Here is a 19,883-nt window from a genome sequence, read left to right as displayed (position 1 = left end):
AGACACCTTAGTCACCAGGGGTTCTGCACAGGCACGCCTACGTGCATTTTTCCAGATAGTGGGTCAGATTCTCCAGAGTCCATGACTCTGAAAAGGTTAAGAACCCAAGCTAGAGGCAATGGCTAGGTATCTTTCCAAGAAGCAAAATCCACAAAGTTCTCAAAATAAAGAGTTTTAATCAAGGCCTCATACTGTGCCCCACTTACCTTCTGCCTTCCCTGCTCCAGGCCTTCTCCCAGGCTAAGAGAGTCATTCCGTAATCTACATCTGTTTTTAAAGCATATGTAAAACCTGGAGCAACTGGTAACATATAAATCAATGTCTTATAAAAAATAAATTTAAATTATCTGTTAAAATGTAATCCTTAACACATACTCCTTTCTCTTATGATTTAACTTCCCAGAATGACAGTTTTCTTACCACAAGCATTCCAATTCCCTCAAAGAAGTTTTACAAACATAACTGCTTTGAACTCCTGAAATGCCATTCTTCACTAAGAACCCTCTAGATTACACAGGAGACAAGGTAGCGTGCAAGGAATTCTGAATCTGTTAGGCAGTTCACTCAACTATCATACCAAAAGGATTTAGAATTTTTTTGCTGGGGGAAGGAATAGAGAAGAGTGGGAGACAGAATGAACGCAGCCGTATTTATTGTCTTACTGCTTGAAAACTCCTAATCTGAATCTATAATATATTCCTACTAACCACTCGACTTGAACATCAGAAGTACAGTCTCTTTTCATCTTAAATAGAGCTTTTCAGTCTAAACCTGTATAAACAAACTTTGTCCTTCAATCTTTCAACTCCTCGGCAGTTTTTCAAGGTCACTTTTGCAAGCAACGACAGAGGCCTGCATCGAGCAACTTTGACTGCTACACCACTCCAATTCCAAGAGCCCCAAATCCAAACCCCTGTCGATCCTCTCAGATAAATCCTTTATAGGAGGGGAAGCGGGGGAAGGCAAATCAACACCCTCCCAACTTCTCCTCTACTAGGGCCTGCTCCTTTTTCCCTACCCAGAGACTGAGTACTGCTGGCTCACTGCTCCACGCTGAGTCTGCTGCAGAAATGTTCCAATGACCTTCATTCCATATTTGCAAATAAGAAGAAAACAAAGAAACGCTTTTTAAAATCAAGTGTATTATAGATGTTAGTACATGGGACAGAAGAGTTCACTATTCACAAAAACTGGCTAGTTACTGATTAGCAACCAGCATTAGCTTCGGATCCCTAAGAGGGGAAAAAATATCAAGGGCAAAAGATAGGGGTACTCTTAACTTTCCTATTCACAATCTGCAGGTAAATTAGGATTCAAAATATTTCATACAGAAAAAGAAAAGCACTTTGCTCACATCATTTTTAAAGAACCAAACCAATGCCTGACAAAATGTGTGAAATTGGTAGAAAAAGATTTGCTCTTGTCACTGCCAATATAGTGGAAAAGTATGTTTCTTTCCAACATTCTAAGCTAGAATGTGTATTTTAAAACAGAGATTGTTACTTAATTACTGGTCCATATTAGAATAGAAGCAGACAGGTAAATCAAGAAAGTTACGGGAGAATTTCACACTGGCATGTGGGCCTTCCTTCACCATTAGAACCTGCATCCATGCAAACCATATTTTCACACAAATTTAGAACAGCAATAGTGTTGCTTCCACCTCTGAAAACACAGATGTCAACAAAGTGCATGGAAACAGAGAAAGTCTTACAACAACTCAGCTTATTCTGTAGGAAAGCTTCAGTGCACTTGAACAAAGGAAAATTATTTGTAAAACAGTTAAGTTTACCCAATGCAAAGAGAAAGTGCTTTGCTTCTGTGTGCCCCTGGAAAATTATTAGCCTTTCTTCATGTACCTGATCTTGTCAATACTCAACTAGGAAAAGAAATCCTAGGTGAAGGGCATGCAAAATCTAAGCAGAGCCAAGGTATTCTAGGTGCACCAAAAGGTATGCATGGAATGTAAAGTGGCCATTTTCTGAAACAGTGCAACTTGTCTACACTCTCTGAAGCTAAACAGTTTCTACCATTTTAACACAAAACAAAGAATTAAACTTACCGAGAACTGCATTAATTTTACATGTAGTTATTTATATCTCCTCGGACAGGGAGAATTTAAGTCACTCCTAGCCCTCCCCCCCAAAAGGACGGAGGAAACAAAAGGCAGCAGGAGATGCAGAAACCTGAGTCTGGAATGTCCACTCCAGTGAAAACCCGAACAGCTGTCCCCCCACCCCCCAGCAAACTATTCGCCATTTTTCTTTGTCTTTCAGCTGACCCCTGCCTCAGTGAAAAACTCCGAGGCTCCAATGAAGCCCTGCAGCCTCCTTCCACTTTAACAGTCAAAGGCATTCAATCTAGCATGCTATTTGACACCAAACCTTGCCTCCAGAGTGGTCCCATTGGCTGAGCTGCTTTATCAGCTAAGAACACAAAGCCATGATTGGCTGTTCACGTCATCAGTTACCTCCTTTGTACACTTCCTGTTTTAAAGTTACCTTGAGAAGCAGAACAGGGGTCAGATTCAGACTTCAAACTACCAGGAACTTAAGGCTTGGAAATGCCTGGCAAATGCACACAGCAGATGCCCTAGGGCCTCTTGTGTTTCCAACAAGAAGAAAATGCAAATTTACAATGTTCTTAAAATCACACGAAAGGGCTGTTACAGTTCCCACCCAAAGGATTTCTTATTGGCTGTCAGAGTTCCATTTAAAAAATTTAAGGTAATTTAACTGCTTCTGATTGGCCATCAAAGATGTCTGTAAGATATTGCTACAGTATCCTATGGCAGTAAACCAGAGAAGCAATGTGCACAAGATCGGAAAGTTGTGACTTAACTATCTTCAGTTTTCTCTTGAGCATTAACAGAAGAAAAAAAAGAAAATGGGGTGGGCTCATCCAACAGCTCCAAAGAAAATGTGACCTCAGTAACAAAGAGTGGTATCAATGGCCATACAACAGTTTGTAGGATTTCTAAAAAGGCATCTGTCATTATGTCCCTGGTAATTTTAAAAGCACGTATTAGTACTAGGTTAAATCACCTTATTTTGAAACACAAACTAATCTAAATAGGAAAATTCTGGAGTAATATAAGAAGGTAGTGGCAGAGACGGTGGCATTTCTAAAACATCTACCAGGAACCAGAGAGAGAAATAACAATGATAAAGGGGAATGGGAGGGAGGGGACTGGCAGACAGAAAACACTAGTGCCTACTGTTTAAAGTTCACTACAGTTTGATGGATTAACTTATTCAGGATGGTCATAAAAAATGTTGATTAGCTTTGAATATTACAGTTTTGATATCACAGAGAGCAAACTCTTCTACCACATTTTCAAGAATAAGTAGCAGGGATGATCTCAGGAGAGAGAGTGTAAGTACTGCAGTTACTGAAGACATTCTGGGATGCTGAAGTTTACTGCAGTGGTCAAGATTTGCTTAAGGATTTGGGCCCAACTGTTGAAAAGGAGCTTCCTAATATGGTGAAAATGAATTAACATGTCTTTTTTCTTTTCTTTTTTACAAAATATTCAATAGAAACACTGCATTATTACCAAAGGTCTTTAACAATCTCCTTAGATCTGCTTCCTCCCTGGAAAGCTAAGTATCCTAGGACTGAACAACACAACTGTTTTGCCAGGTAAAGGAGACCTTCTCTAGAAATACCTTGGCTGACCTTACATGCGAAGTCATCATGGGCATACGTACAGATTTGGCAGCGCCCTGAAACAGAAGCAAGGGGTCCTTCCAATCACTTTGCCATATTTTCTCCACACACATTCTACTCATTTCTCACATTGGAATGAATTAATTTCTAAACACCACCAATTAGTGCCAGGTTTTATGTTAGGTACGTTACAGACTTTTCTCCTCTAATCCTCACTATCCCCTTTAAATGTGAGAAGAGTGAAAGAGAAGTTTGACAACTGGCCCCTAACCATACATTGAGGAGGCAAACTCAGGTGGCACCTAGGGTGCTATTCTTCCTATTGTACCACAATGCTGACACTGAGACATGAGGCACCTCAGGGCACAGCCAAGGAAATTCTTAGGTGTCACATATATGTAGAGGTGGCATAAACTATTACATCCAACTTCATTAATTTAAAAATCAGAAATCTGACTGACGTTGAGCTTGATCTTTTGATTAGAGACCTAGCTAAGAATGTGATAAAACAGCACCCTCTCCTTAAGGCCCCAAAGCTACTAGAAGGGACTGTCTCTAGCATACCCTGCAACCCTGCAGAAAGCAACTCCTGAGCCATAAAGGGCAGTGTGGGAGGACTACCAGCTGCTACAAAAAATCTTCCCATGCCTTTCACCACCAGTCTAGGCTGAAATTTGGTTCTTGTCCCAAATGCCCAGCCCTACTCTGTGTTTGATGTACCGAATTACACCAAACATGTCTCTTAATACTCTGTGAAGGTCTCTGGCGTACTTTTTATTAGTTCTTGGAAAGTTTGCAAGAAAAACACTTCAACCCCTATTTCTTTTTCTTTTTTTAAAGATTTATTTATTTGAGAGAGAGAGAGCATAGGGAAGGGTAAGAGGGAGAAAGAAACTTAAGCAGACTCTGCACTGAGTGCGGAGCCCTACTTGGGACTTCATCTCACAACCCTGAGGTCACAACCTAAGCTGAAACTAAAAACCAGACACTTAACCAACTGTGCCACCCAGGCACCCCTCAACCCCCATTTCTCATCAACAGCCACCTTACTATAATTCAAGCTAGTGGGAAGAGAACTGAAATTATCCTAGAATTTCCATCTGGCAGCCTGACCCATTCAACTTACTATTGCTTTCTCCTCTCTAGCCTGTTGTGACTGTGGAATAAGAGCCTCATGGGATCTCTGGGATTCCAACTCACATTCTTCCCTGGTCCTGGATCTCAGTAGCCCTCCAAACCAGACAACTGCATCGTCTTGCCCTAAAAAACACCCAGATCACTATGAGGCAAAACGAAGGCCTCTGATTAAGTGGTTCAAGCTTAAATGCTCTCAAAGTAGTTATGGTGGGACCTGATGCTTTTGGTCAGAAAATTCTATGACCCTGGCCAAGTTACTTAACCAACTCTGAGCTCACTTCTTCATGTATAAAACAGAAAAAAATAACACCAACCCATGGGAATGTTGAGGCTTAAATGACAGGGTAAAGTATTCAGCATTAATACCTAGCATGGGGTAGGTACTCAATTAATATCTAAATACATACTTGACTATAGCACTTAGCACACATTATAATTACTTTCAACCATGTCTCTATTACCAGAGGAGGGCTTCCTGAAGATGTCTGTGTTTTATTTATATCCACATATAGCACCATTGCTCAGTACAGAGGTATACATCAAACGCAACCTTAGCCATGGTGTCAACAAAGTAACAAGGAGTAGTGGGGACTGAGGGAAACTGGAGAGTGCATGTCCCACCTAAAGGGGCAGCCACTGTTCAGCTCCAATTGACAAAGGCCATGGAGGAAGATTAGTCCACTGCAGCAAGAGTTTCAGAATCAATAAAAGAAGCAAAAGCTAGATCCCAAACACAAAAAGTTGATGCCAAAACAGCTCTTTGCTCAGCATCCTGAGGAATGACTGAAGGACCAGAGTTATGGCAGAAGTTGGCTGTAACCACCGTGACAATTCTTGCCAAGGACAGAGCCTTATTCAGTCCCCCAGATAACCTAATCTTGCAGGTTATACTGTATCACATCAGAAGCGTAACTAGCAGCAAAGATACTGGACTCTTCAGTGCCCTGAACAAACACTTCACTGATGGTACCCCTAACTGATTCGTTTGGACTCAGAGAAGTAAGTGAACCTGAAAGCATCAAGAAATATCAGAGACCCTCTAAAGAAAAATGAATTTTTCACCTGTTGTGATATGAACACAAAGCCATTTTCATTTGAATATTAAATACATTGTGTGACTTCTTATATACTAAGCTGATGAGAGATGTATATAGCAGTTTTGTACTGATGTGATAGGCTAAGGGAATGGGGTGTTTTTTTTTAAGAATACCTTCAATGCAACTACTCAGAATCAAACACTGTATTTTGCTTATATAAATGAGAAACAAGGGTGTTAATCTCCCAATATTAGATACTACTATACAAACTGTTTTGTAATCTTTTTCACTTAAAAAATGTCAACCTTCTATATCAAATATCTATCATTTATAGTTGGGTTATATTCCATCAAATGGATGTACCACAATTTTCAATGAGTTTTATATTAATAACTTCAATGTTTTCAATTTATTTTTTTTCTTTTTGAATTTTTTTTAATATAGCTGATACAATGTTACACCAGTTTCAGGTTTATAACACAGTGATTCACCTTCTCTATGTTATGTTTTGCTCACAAGTGTAGCTGCCATCTGTCACCATACAACACTATTACAGTGTCATTGACTATACTCCCGATGCTGTGCCTTTCATTCCTGTGGTTTATTCATTCCATAACTGGAAGCCTGTATCTCCCCCTCCATTTCAGCCATTCCATGCCTTCCCTGGCAACCATCAGTACGTTCTCTGTATTTATAGATCTGATTATGCTTTTCTGTTGTTCATCTGTTTTGTTTTTTAGAGTCCACACATGAGTAAAATCATATAGTATCTGTCTTTCTCAGTCTGACTTACTTCATTTAGCATAATATCCTCTAGGTCTATCCATGTTGTCACGAATGGCATAATCTCATTCTTTCATATGACTATGTAAAAATCCACTGTGCGTGTGTGTGTGTGTGTGTGTGTGTACCACATCTTCCTAACCACTCATCTATTGATGGACGTTAGGTTGCTTTCACATCTTGGCTATTGTAAATAATGCCAAGGCTACAATGAACAGAGCGGTACACATATCTTTCTGAATCAGTGTTTTCATTTTCTTTGGGTAGATATCCAGTAATGGAATTACTGGATCGTATGATATTTCTATTTTTGATTTTTTGAGGAATCTCCATACTGTCTTCCACAGTGGCTGTACCAATTTACATTCCCACCAACAGCAAAAAAAGATTCCTTTTTCTCCACATCCTTGGCAACACTTATTTGTCTTTTTAATTGTAGCCTTTCTGATAGGTGTAAGGTGATGTATCACTGTGGTCCTGATTTGCATTTTCCTGATGATTACTGATATTGAGCACCTTTTCATGGGTCTGTTGGCCATCTGGATGTCTTCTCTGGAAAAATATATTTTCAGGTCTTTTCGGGTCCTCTGCCTATTTTCTCACTGGATTTTTTGGTGGGGCTGCTGAAATGTATAAGGTCTTCATATATTTTAGATATTAATCCTTCAGTGTCTTCAATTTTAAAATACTGTAAATAGGGGCACCTGGGTGGCTCAGTGGGTTAAAGCCTCTGTCTTCGGCTCAGGTCATGATCTCAGGGCCCTGGGATCGAGCCCCACACTGGGCTCTCTGCTCAGCAAGGAGCCTGCTTCCCCCTCTCTCTCTCTGCCTGCCTCTCTGCCTACTTGTGACCTCTGTCTGCCAAATAAATAAAATCTTTTAATAAATAAATAAATAAAATACTGTAAATAGTATCATAGAGAACATCCATTATGCCCATTCCTTGTACCCTCATTATCCTTTCCAGAACCACTGCAATGGCTTCATAAATATTATCAGTTTTGTCTGGTTTAAAAAAAACAACCAGGGTCGGTGGGGAGGGACAGGGTAGTTAGGTTATGGACACTGAGGAGGGTACATACTATGGTAAGTGCTGTGATTTGTGTAAGACTGATGATTCACAGACCTGTACCCCTAAGCAAATAATAGATTATAGGTTAGTTAAAAAAAAAAAAAAAAAAAAAGAACAAGAACAACAAAACAAAACAAAACAAAAAAAAAACCATGAAAGCCAGATTTTTCTAATGTTAAATCTTTCCATTTTCAATTTTGGTTTGAATTTTTTTTTTTAATTATAAGCAGAAAATTAAGGACTGCCAGATTGTTGCTTCTGACTGATATCTTTCACCTCACTTGGTCGTGAACAACTATTAGTTATTTCCCAAACCAAATCCACCTTCAAAGTTTAAAACTTTGTGTCAACAAATTTTCAAAAGAATCTGACAGAAGTTCTAAAGATAATATCCAAAGAAGTCCCAGAAACATTCTGTTTGTTTTGTTTTGAGCAATGACAGTATCATTAGAAAAAGGAACACAGTGTTTGCTGGTACCCAGTAAATGGCTGCTCAATAAGTTAATGAAGTAAACCAATAAATGAGATGGTAAGTGGATCATAAATTCTGAATTATTTGTTTTTAAAAAATAAATTGTATTCTCCAAAGCATAAATTAAAACCAATGGATGGAAAGCTATTCTAGAAAACTCTTCTCTCAGAGCTGTCCAAAGATGGCACAAGCTGCCTCGGAAGCTATGGATTGGGTTGTTGGCACAGGCTGTTTGAACACTTGACAGGAATATGTAAAGACAAGATGAAAAAGAGCAGCCATGTGGAGAAGCAGAGGGAAAAAAGCCCAGTCTCTGCAGCTAGACAGATTTAGATTCTAATTCTAATCCCTCATCACCTCATTTTAGCTGAGTAACCTCAAACTAGTTACTTAACCCCACTGAGGCCAATCTCCTAAACTATAAACCATCTTGCAAGGCTGTAAGCTCAGGGATATTTTCATTCACTCAGTAAATACTTACGTGTAAGTATTGTGCTAAGATCTGGGGATCCTAAACAATACATAGGCCTGTCCTCGAGGATACTAAAGTCTATTATAACAGAGAAGAATATTAAAATAGGCGATCACAGTGCTGTGTGTTAAGAGTTCCCACAGGCATAGTATAAGACCTAAGCAGAACCCCTAACCCAGGGCCTAACTAAATTTCAGGCTGGTCAGAGACGGCTTCTTGGGAGATTTAAAATTGTAAGAAGAATAGGAACCTACTGAGTCAGACAAGCAAACTGCATGTGCAAAGTCCTGGAGCTGACAGAAAGCATTACATTCCTGGAATGGCTATAGTTTGATACGGCAGCAGCCCAGAGACAAGAGGTTAGAAGTTAACCTAGAAAAGTGAACAGGGCTGGACAAGACTAAGATACTAGAACTTTATTCTGAGGACAACAGCGAGCCACTGAAGAGCTTTATGCATGGGACTGGCACAATCAGAATTACCCTTTTAAAAGATCATTTCGGGTACAGTACGGAGAAACAGGGTAGGAGCATGACAACTCCACACAGACAGCAGGGGAAACAAAGACCCTGTGTCATCTAGTTACTGGAAAATGTGGTAGTGCAGATGTTGAACAGATAAATAGGAAATATTAAGAAGATGAAAAATCATTAAGACCAGTGGTTAATAATCCCTGTAGAATAACAACACTGTGACTGATAAACAGCAAGTGCTCTTGAAAAATGGTAGCTGCTAGTATCATCATTGATATTAGCAACTGGGTTAGACAACCTTTTTGTAATCACTTTCATCCCGAAGAGTCTATGTGACTTTGGAGACGTATGCTGTACATTCCCAGACAAATCCTTTCCCACTATTGGCCAAGTTGTCTTATACAAAAAGATGCGTTTTTTACTCATAAACTCTCTACACCAGAACTGTTCAACTGGGCCCCACTACGTACTAGTCATAATATGAAATGCTTATTAGATGTTCTCACAAACAGGGTTTCGTGGCCAAGTAAGTTCAAGAAACACCACATTATGCATCCTCTCTCTTGAAGGGTCATAAGGCACATCAACAAGCAGGCTCTCAATACTAATTCTGCAGTATAGAAATACATTTCACTTTACCGTCAAGGATCCTTTTTCCAACTCCAAAGAACATTTATTACATTGTATAAGAACTCATGTTCAGGGGCACCTGGGTGGCAGGTGGGTTAAGCCTCTGCCTTCGGCTCAGGTCATGATCTCAGGGTCCTGGGATCAAGCCCCCCATCAGGCTCTCTGCTCAGCAGGGAGCCTGCTTCCCTTCCTCTCTCTCTGACTGCTGCTCTGCCTACTTGTAATCTCTGTCAAATAAATAAATAAAATCTTTAAAAAAAAAAAAAAAAGAACTCATGTTCAATGAAACAGCTTAGGAAATACTGCTCTAAAGTGCCTTACAGACTTTAGTGGAATGAAAAGATTATAGACAACTCTATTCTGACCACCTTCCAAAATGGCTGGAGTTTTACACACATTATGGCATTTCCCTTTTAATTTAGTCCTACTGAAAATGACATTAAACATCACCATAAATAGCAATCCTCTGGCTCCCAAATTATCACCAACCAAGTGTGCTTTGCTTTTTTAAAAGGCCACAACTTTGTCTGATGATAACGAGCAAATTCTAAGCTACTTACCCTTCGGGGTACAGTAATAATTTTTAAGACAGTTAAGAATGACAAAGATGTTCAACTGCTCAGATTGCATGTAGTTCACTTTCCTCTTTTCTATGAACGATCATGCCACTAGTGAGGGGTATGTTTTCTTAACAATGGGCAAAGAATCTTACTTCATATAGATCCCTAGACAATGTGCAGCTTCTGAGGGCAGGGGTAACAATAACAGAAATTGTGAAAACCTTCAGTACAGTAGTCTCCCCTTATCTAGAGGCGATACAGTCCATGACCCCCACCACACAGTGGATGCCTGAAACGGCAGGTAGTACAGAACCCTATATACACTATGTTTCTTCCTGTACTACATATCCGTGATGGAAGTTTAATTTATAAATTAGGCACAGTAAAGAGATCAATAACTAGTAATAAAATAGAAAAATTATAGTAATATACTGTTATGTGAATGTGGTCTCTCTCAAAATCTCTTACTGTTCTGCACTCACCCTTCTTGTGATGATGTGAGATGATAAAAGGCCGGTGTGATCAGATGAAGTGAGGGGAATGACCGGCATTGTGATGTGGCATTAGGCTACTACTGATCTTCTGACAATAATCAGAAGGATCATCTGCTTCTGGACCACAGATGACCGCAGTAACTGACACCACGGAAAGCGAAACTATGAAACTGCGGAGAATGGGTGGAACTGCTATAACTCTAATAGATTTAAGCCAATGACATCACACAAACTATTCTATACTCCAGTATCATTTCCTAGGAGTCACTGAAGCATTTATTGAAAGATTGCTCAAGATCACTGCTTATAGCTCATTCCCATGAATGTATTTAAGATTAATTCTTTTTATTTTTTTCAAAGATTTTAGTTATTTGACAGAGAGAGGCACAGAGAGGGAACACAAGCAGGGGGAGTGAGAGAGGGAGAAGCAGGCTTCCCGCTGAGCAGGGAGCCCGATGCGGGGCTCCATCCCAGGACCCTGGGATCATGACCCGAGCCGAAGGCAGATGCTTAATGACTGAGCCACCCAGGTGCCCCTAAGATTAATTCTTGAATCTGACCTAACAATATACTGTTGATTTTAAATGGAGAGTATTCATCTAAGTAAGACACTTTATATATCTTGGACATGAAGATTTGAACCTTTGAGTTAAACCTATTCTAATGGAAACATTCAAATACAAAGGTTAGCCTAGTCCCTCTCTCTGAACTGCACCTGAAGTTTATCCATTAGAAAGGTCTCATTATATAAAAGTACACTGAATTTAGAAGTAATCTGTTTGCAGACAAGTAAGACTTTTTTAAAGATTTTCTTTTAAAGCAATCTCCACACTCAATGTGGGGCTCAAACCCACAACCCTGAGATCAAGAGTCACACACTTCACCCACTAAGCCAGTTTGGCAACCCCAAACAAATAAGGACTTGAACCAAAACAGAAAATACAACTTCCATGCTGAAAATGAGCACAGATGTTGCCTCACTGTTATCAGGTACATCACTGCTAAACATGGAGAAGTGTGGGAAGGATACAGCAAATTTTGCAACCTGGCAAAAATTTCTGCAGGCAAAGAAATTTTTTTCCTGAACCATCCCACAACGTTGTGTTCTGCTTACTTCAAAGAAAATGTTACCCAGGTGACTAGAAACCAAACTGACAGTCTTACTTCAACTGACAATTTCTACAATTAGAAAAATTTTTAAATGACTATAATGCAAATCTCTTTCTGGATTGAAGGATAAAACTGGTTGTTCCGATTTCAATAAATTATTGCTATTTGGCAAATACAGAAAAGTTCTCATCTCATCAAAATCACTACCACTCAGCACCTGAGGATTAACAGAGCAATCAGGAAACAACCTAACCCTGAAATAAATGATCCTACTACTTCATACATTCATAAACATAGACTAGTAATGATATAGATCCTCTGTAAATCAGCTCCTAAGCCACAACAACATAACTAAATTAGGTTATTTCTTTCATGCCAAGTGGTTGCTCCCTCATGCAGAAATCTTATCATACATAAAAGAGTTGGTAATTACAAAAGGCTCCTCATTAGGGAAGCTCTAAGAGTCTGAAAGGACAGATTTTATGCTGTTTTAAAGAGAAGATGATGTGTCCTCTCACTTACTAAGGTCTGCTTGGTGACAGGCACCTACCATATGCTACTGTATTCATTTTTCATAACTACTCTGTAAGATAGGTGTCACTACCACTACTTTACACAGGAAGAAACTAAGGCTCAGACCGGTTAAGAAACTGACCCCCAGCTCAAACAGAGGGTAACCGCATTGCAGAAGAATTCTTTCCCAGGTCTGACTCCAGTGTCAGCAACTACACTACCCCTCCCATCAGCACTTTTCGGCCAAAGTATTTTAAATCCATTTCCTCCAACAATTAATCTACTTAAATTATGTCAGGTGCTTTCGGTCTCTGGGAAAATACTGAAATGACCTTGTAGTCTTCCTAACTAATCACAGCACATGCATGAAAAACTGAATAAACAAAATGAAAAGAGAGCCTGGAATACATCAGATAACTCACAGTCTGCTTTGAGCACAAGAAACTGAATGGAAAAGAACAAGTTGCTGGCTAAGGAATGTTCCTCCTAGGTTGTATGCCTGAGGCTGCAATGAACCTCAAGAAGGTCATCTGTGACCTTAATAATGTCCTCTGCCATTCTCCCTCCTATGAATGAGGCAAACTTGTTAAAACAAAGTGCCCTAGAGTCATCACCATCATCAAGTCAATGTTTCCATAGAAGGGACAATGCTGCCCAGTGGAATGAGGAAACCAGTAATCTGGGTTAGACTTGACTCTCCCCTTGCATAGCCAAGTGACCTTGTCAAGGTCATCACACTCTTCAGGGCCTCTGTACAAAGCACTTGCCTGAAAGAAATAAAAAAAGCTACTTCCTGATCCAAGATGCAAGTATTTTTCTTTTCTCCTTTTTTTTTTTTTTTTTTTTTAAAGAGAGAGACACAGAGGGAGAGGAACACAAGCAGAGGGTGTGGGAGAGGGAGAATAGGCTTCCCATGGAGCAGGGAGCCCTTTGAAGAGCTCAATCCCAGGACCCTGGGATCATGACCTGAGCCGAGGGCAGATGCTTAACTACTGAGCCACCCAGGCGTCCCTCTCCTAATGTTTTATGGTGTCCAGAGAACACAGTGTTTGGGGCACCTGGGTGGCTCAGTCAGTTAAGTATCCAACTCTTGATTTAAGCTCAGGTCATGACCTCAAGTTGGTCAGATCAAGCCCCATATTGGGCTCCGTGCTCAGCATGGGGCGCCTATCTAAGATTCATCTCTGAGTGTCTGACTCTAGATGTTGGCTCAGATTGTGGTCTCAGGGTAATGGCTGAGCCTCATGTCAGCTCCACACTCAGCCTGGAGTCTGCTTGAGAGTCTCACTCTCCTTTTCCCTCTGCCCCACCACCCCCGCTTTCAAGCTCTCTCTCTAAATAAATAAAATCTTAAAAAAAAAAAAATTCTCTCCCTCTCCCCTCCCCCTTCACGCATTTGTACTCGCTCTCAAAAAAGAACAAACGAACGAAAGAACGAACAAACTCAGTATTTAAGATTAAGGATTCCACAAATTTTTAAGAATTCAGACTGTAATGGAGTTATAGACTGATGCTTGAATCTGGGCTCTGTCACCTTATGTGACCTTGAGCAAATTACTTAACTTCTCAGTTTCTTCACACCTAAAAATGCAGGTGGTAATAGGATCTACCACATAGCACGTGTGAATAATACACATAATACATTTATACCCTAGCTGGTACAATGTAATCACTCAATAAAAAGTAATAACTATAATAACATTCCTGAGTTTGATTCATAGATTTTTAGTGTTTCATTACCTCTGAACTAAGAGATGTGAATTTCAAAATTGCCTCAAAAAGCAACTAGCACCGGCTCCTCACTTCACTTTGCCTCCACTTCTCTGTAAGCGGGGATAAGAAACCCTGCATCTTTTCTAACACAATGAATCAATTTTGACCAAATGGAAAATATATACATGTAAATGAGATAACAGAATTGTTATAAGGATTTAGATAACAAAACATGGACACAGTCTGTTAAGTATTAAACATTAGAATGAGTCCACTTAGAAGGCAAAGTTGATGTTCTCAAGTTACGATGTTAAACATAAACTCAGACCTACTCAGACCTCCTAGGAGTTCGAGATTTCTAGGGTGGTTAATTCCTGGTGATAAAAGGCCCAGAACTGTCCATGGATATAAGGAGCTAATGGGAATGAAGATGATCTCGTGGTGTTGAAGAACAGATAGTTGTTAAATGTTTGCTGAATAAAAAACAATTATGTGCATGCTTGTTTTTGCAAACTTGTCTAGATTTACTAAAAAAGAAACTAAGTTGGGGTGCCTGGGTGGCTCAGTGGGTTAAAGCCTCTGCCCTCGGCTCAGGTCATGATCCCAGGGTACTGGGATCAAGCCCCACATCGGGCTCTCCGCTCAACGGGGAGCCTGCTTCCCCTTCTCTCTCTCTGCCTGCCTCTCTGCCTACTTGTGATCTCTGTCAAATAAATAAATAAAATCTTTTAAAAAATTTAAAAAAAAAAGAAACTAAGTTATGGATGTCATAATATTCTTCATATTCGACTAACTTAATGATTGAGTCAAACAAAGTTAGATGACCCAGGTACAAAACGCATGGCAAGCCCTATTTCCCCTTGTTCTTTTCACTCTTATCTTCCCACTACAATGTAATTGCAAATAAAAGGGAGGAGACCCTCACCTAATTGTATCAAATCACAAAGCAACTCCGACCCCAATTCACTAGTCTCCTCTTGCAACCTAAGTTATTTAAAGATTTCCATGCAAATACTAGAACTGCAAATAATGTTTTGCATCCAGTTTTAATTTTACATGTGATTTAGGATAAGCATCTACTAGATTAACTATCCCACGTTCTGAAGAAGGCACCAGGCTTCCAGACAGGTCCCAGTGTGGAGACAAACATCTTAAAGAAGTAGTGATATCTGAAAAAGCTCCCAATTGAGTTCTTTATACACTTGGTAGTTCCTCACTCCTTGGCATTAATCATTTCCATATACAGAGAGACTATGTCATCAATTTTCTTAAGTTTGAAGATTCTTAAACTTTCTGTACATATTTTTCCCTATTATCTACCTGGCTTCAGAAAAAAACCAATAGTTTACTTTGTAAATCTTTCTCTATACAATAGAAATCAACAGATACGATTTAAATACCTAGCTGAAGAACCTGTATTTTATACAGTTCCTATTCTGTGGTCTGAATCTTTAAAACAGTACAACAAATTCTTGTTAATTATATTTTCCCCACTCAATATACTCCTAACACCCAGCAACCAAAGAAAGATGACCCACTTCGAAATATTAACACTGTCTGGAAGTTTGACTAGTCACGTTTATACCGATAGCATGACATAGCAGTTAAAACTACAGGTTTCGGCATCAGACAACTTTGATTCGAACCCCAGTTCAACACTGGACAAGCTACATAACCTCTGTGATCCTCAATTTTCTCATCTCCAACATGGGAATGACAAAGCCTACCTAACAAAAATGGGGTAAGTGTACCCCAAAATGTCAACTCCCTTCCTTTACTACTTTTCCTTTCTCTCTTGAAAATTTTGTTGCATTCACATACAACGGACCAAATTTGAAAACCAGAGAAGTTTTTTTTGTTTTAAGATTTTTATTTGTTTGACAGGCAAAGATCACAAGTAGGCAGAGAGGCAGGTAGAGAGAGAGGGGGGAGCAGGCTCCTGGCCAAGCAGAGAGCCTGATGTGGGGTTCCATCCCAGGATCCTGGGATCATGACCTGAGCTGAAGGCAGAGGCTTTAACCCACTGAGCCACCCAGGCGCCCCCCAGAGAAGTTTCTTGAAATTGGTATGAATACAGATGTATAACACCTATCTAAAGCTAGAAAGGACCACCTAACATATACAAGGAAAAACAAATTAGGAAGCACAGAGGTTTAACACAAATATGTTTCCATGAACCCCAAACCTTGGGAAGAGCAAATGTAGAACAATTCATTACAATAAAATGGAAAGTGATAAAATACCCCCAAGCTGACTCTAACAACTCTTGACTAAAACGAGTTTTGAAATACAAACCAGAAAGTGCTGATAAGTTCTGTAACTCATGACAAGATGCAAGAAACTATGCACTAGTTTATTCTCCTTCCAAGCTGCTTATTTAAAAAAAAAAAATTGTTTTTTTTTAAGTGCACATGAGGGTGGGTGTACTTTTTAGGCATATATAAAAGAAAACAAGTAAGCCAGGTCCAGGATCTGTTAAGCTCTGTCTTTGACTAAAGAGGAACCTAACAGGGCACCTGGATGGCTCAGTTGGTTAAGCGACTGCCTTCAGCTCAGGTCATGATCCTGGAGTTCCGGGATCGGGTCCCGCATCAGGCTCCCAGCTCCACGGGGAGTCTGCTTCTCCCTCTGACCTTCTCCTCGCTCATGCTCTCTCTCACTGTCTCTCTCTTCTCTCAAATAAATAAATAAAATGTTTAAAAAAATTATAAAAAAAAAAGAGGAACCTAACAATATCTCTTCAACAAATAAATGCCAAGTATCTAATATCTGCTAGAAAATGTAGCCTTTAGAAACCCAGCCCTCACATGTATCCTTTCTAATGCAGAAAAACTTCATATACAATGTCTCAAAACTAGCTGCACAGTCCTGCGACCCAATAATCTATAATTGCTCCCTTACTATAATTCCCAAGTCTGAAAGTGTTCCCCATTTCAGATGGGGAAATGTTTCACACTTCCTCATTCCTACAGATCTGTCACTACTTAATGCTGTGCCTTTTAAGCTTGGTACTCAGTTTTTAACACCCAACACACTGATCCAATAAGGGCCCCTCTCCCAGGCTGGTTCTGTTTTCTCCTCATATCACATATCAGACCTGGTAACTGAAACCTCGGTTTCAATGCTGGCATTCTCCAGCAAAATTCCGATCTGATCCTATAGCTTAGATAAGTCCCTAACGTCCTGATGCCCCTTCCTCCTATACCATGCCCCTCAGACCTGGCATCCGTAGACATCGAGGTCACTGACAAACTGTATTAAACTCCAGTCTACCTTAACTATAGAAAACAAACTGATGGTTATCAGGAGACAGGTCAGGGGATGGCTGAAATACGTGATGGGGATTAAGGAATACAGTCACTACATTATACACCTGAAACTAACACCGTATGTATGTTAACTATGCCGGATAAAAGGCAACAAAACAAAACGGCCCTCCAAGCCTAGCTCTCTTGGCTCTCAAAGACCCTCTCAGCCCCTAACTCGGGTTTCAGGGTTTCCAAGCCTGGCAGCCTTGGAGCTTATACGCCCTTATACTAGGCCACGAGGGTACCTCTGGATTGGGAATGCCACCCACTCCGGGCCGTGCGCAGACTATCCTCGAAGTACCTGCCAGACCATAGACCTGTTTTCCTCCTTAAGGTCTCTAAGCTCGCCCCCAGCCTCTACCCTATGCCTGCACCGAAGGGGGTCACCACCCTGCTGCCCAAGCCCGAGACGCGCGCATCCCTGCAGCCTCGGATTCCTTCATCACCCCCAAGGCCGGAGCCAGCGCGACCAATAAGGTGCCAGGTCCGCGGCCTCCCCGCCACCGACCAATCACGAGCGAGCCCCCCCGCAGTCGCCTTCCGCCAATGGGAGAAAGCCCGCGGGCCGGGCCGACGAGGCGCACGGACCCCAGGAGCGCGACGGCGGCGACAGCGGCGGGCCCGGCGAGAACACAACATGGCGGCGGGCAGGCCGGACCGAACTACAGCAGCGGCCGCGAAGAGGGAAGTGAGGTCTCCGCCGAAGGCGGGAAGCGCTGCCCCTCCCCCCGCCGCTGCCGCTCGCCTCTCACCCTCCCTCCCACAGACGCTCCCGCACACTCACACGCCTCTGCTCAGGAGTCCAGGGAAGAGCAGGAGCCGCCCCTACGCTCCTGCGGAGTCGGGCAGTGCAGAGGCCTGGGCACGGCGGAGGGGAGGGGGAAGCGTGCGTCACGGAGAACGGAGCGCGCGCAAAGCGGGGGCACAAACAAGATGGCGGCCACGCCGTTTGCACCGTCTCCCCCCCTTCCCCTCCCCCTCCCTTGGCGCCTTGACTCCCTGTATGTTGTAATGCGCAGAAGCTGAGTTGTTTGAAGTCTCGCGAGAATTAGGAAGGGTGACGACCTGGGGAGGTGGAATGAGATCAGAGAGCCTTCTGACCCCACCCCTTTCTAGGGGATCCGGAGGCGTTGCCTGGTGACCTCCCCCGGGCGTTCTACGCTTGTGGGCCTTTGATGTGGTGCGCACACTTGAATGTTAAATACGTCTTTTGGGTTTTGGCTTTTGTTTTTGTTTTTTTTTTTAATTTGGGACGAAAGAGAGCAGTCGGACGAAGGACGACATGGGGATGCCAGATTATGGGCGCCGCTAAAGAAAATAGCTACCAGTACCATACAAGGGGATTTAACACCAAAACTGTAAAATGATATACTCCAGCGTAAAAAACAGCACCTCCTATGAATTAATAGCGTGTAACCTTATGTCGACATAGACACTGCTTTTCTCCTTTGAATGCAGTTTAAAACTTCCAAGACAATTGAAAACCCCATGAGTATTACCTTATCTCTTTAATCTCTACAACCAGTAGTATTTCTGTTTTGCAGATAAAGCTGATGCTCAAAAGGATTAAATAACTTGGTCAAACTCCCGTAAGTGTCAAAACTCAATATGAGTAGTTCCAAAACCTGTGGATGAATTATCTACTTTGAGCCAATAGGTTAGGTGTAAGCACTGAGAGAAATGAAACTGCTCTTGTTGCTGGTTACCTTTAATTTTTTAAATGACCTTGGAGACTTTTTGAGACTTGGGTTGCAGGAGTCTTCAACAATATAATAAACACTATTATTATTTCTTTCCTTTGAGTGTATGACTGTGATGATAAAGGTGTTAAGAATACTGGAATAGCCCTCGACATGAATTCAGGAAAACTGTTTCCAAATCCAACCTGAATAAATCTCACTTGAGGCACTCAATAAATATTTGATGAATGAATGAACAAAACCTGACTAGCTATAAGACACCTGACTTCGCTGAGTCTCGATTTCTTCATCTGTAAAATGATCTAATTCCTACCTCCTGGGAGTGTTGGGGAGATTGAATGAAATAGTGTAAAGGAGAGTGCTTTGGAAATTACAGAAGTGTCAAGGAAGTTAGTGTTAATGATGACATTTTCAAACATGAGAAATGGCATAAAAAAGTCAAAACAGACTCAAAATAAATAGTGTGTTAAGATAGTAGAAAGATGAGCTAGCTAATGGGAAAAGCTAAGTGAGTCTCTAAAATACTGAGTTAATTATTGCATATATTTTGTTACAAAAGATGTAAAAATGTGTAGGAATCAGCATGAATTAGTATTATTAGATTTTACTGTTATAATTGTCAACGGCACATAGGGGCTGCAGTCAGTTTCTCTCTAAGAGCCTGGAAATCAGGTTGCCCTTAGAATTAAACTAATAGGAATTTACGAAGATAAAATCAGCCAAAGGTGATCACAAGCATA

At 40.9% G+C, this 19,883-nt stretch overlaps 1 protein-coding gene across 5 annotated transcripts in view; it reads right to left on the bottom strand.

Moving 5' to 3' along the window:
- The window catches only part of LOC111143019 (nuclear transcription factor Y subunit gamma), a 67,837-nt gene extending 49,416 nt beyond the window's left edge, over window positions 1-18,421 (bottom strand). For 2 of the 5 annotated variants that reach the window (XM_022496428.1, XM_022496433.1), the window contains exon 1: window positions 18,228-18,394. The gene's annotated coding sequence lies outside the window, so the exon portion shown is untranslated. Of the gene's footprint in view, window positions 1-2,062; window positions 2,169-4,869; window positions 4,912-18,227 lie in introns of those variants that run through there. The other 3 variants (XM_022496431.1, XM_022496432.1, XM_022496429.1) reach the window with 3 other exon arrangements.
- Between the last annotated feature and the right edge of the window lie 1,462 nt (window positions 18,422-19,883).

Source organism: Enhydra lutris, unplaced genomic scaffold (assembly GCF_002288905.1).
Source record: "Enhydra lutris kenyoni isolate GAN:26980312 unplaced genomic scaffold, ASM228890v2 scaffoldscaffold9, whole genome shotgun sequence".
In the NCBI taxonomy this organism is placed as follows: Eukaryota; Metazoa; Chordata; class Mammalia; order Carnivora; family Mustelidae; genus Enhydra; species Enhydra lutris.
The sequence above is the reverse complement of the archived record's forward strand: the minus strand, read 5'-3'. Positions and strand labels throughout refer to the sequence as shown.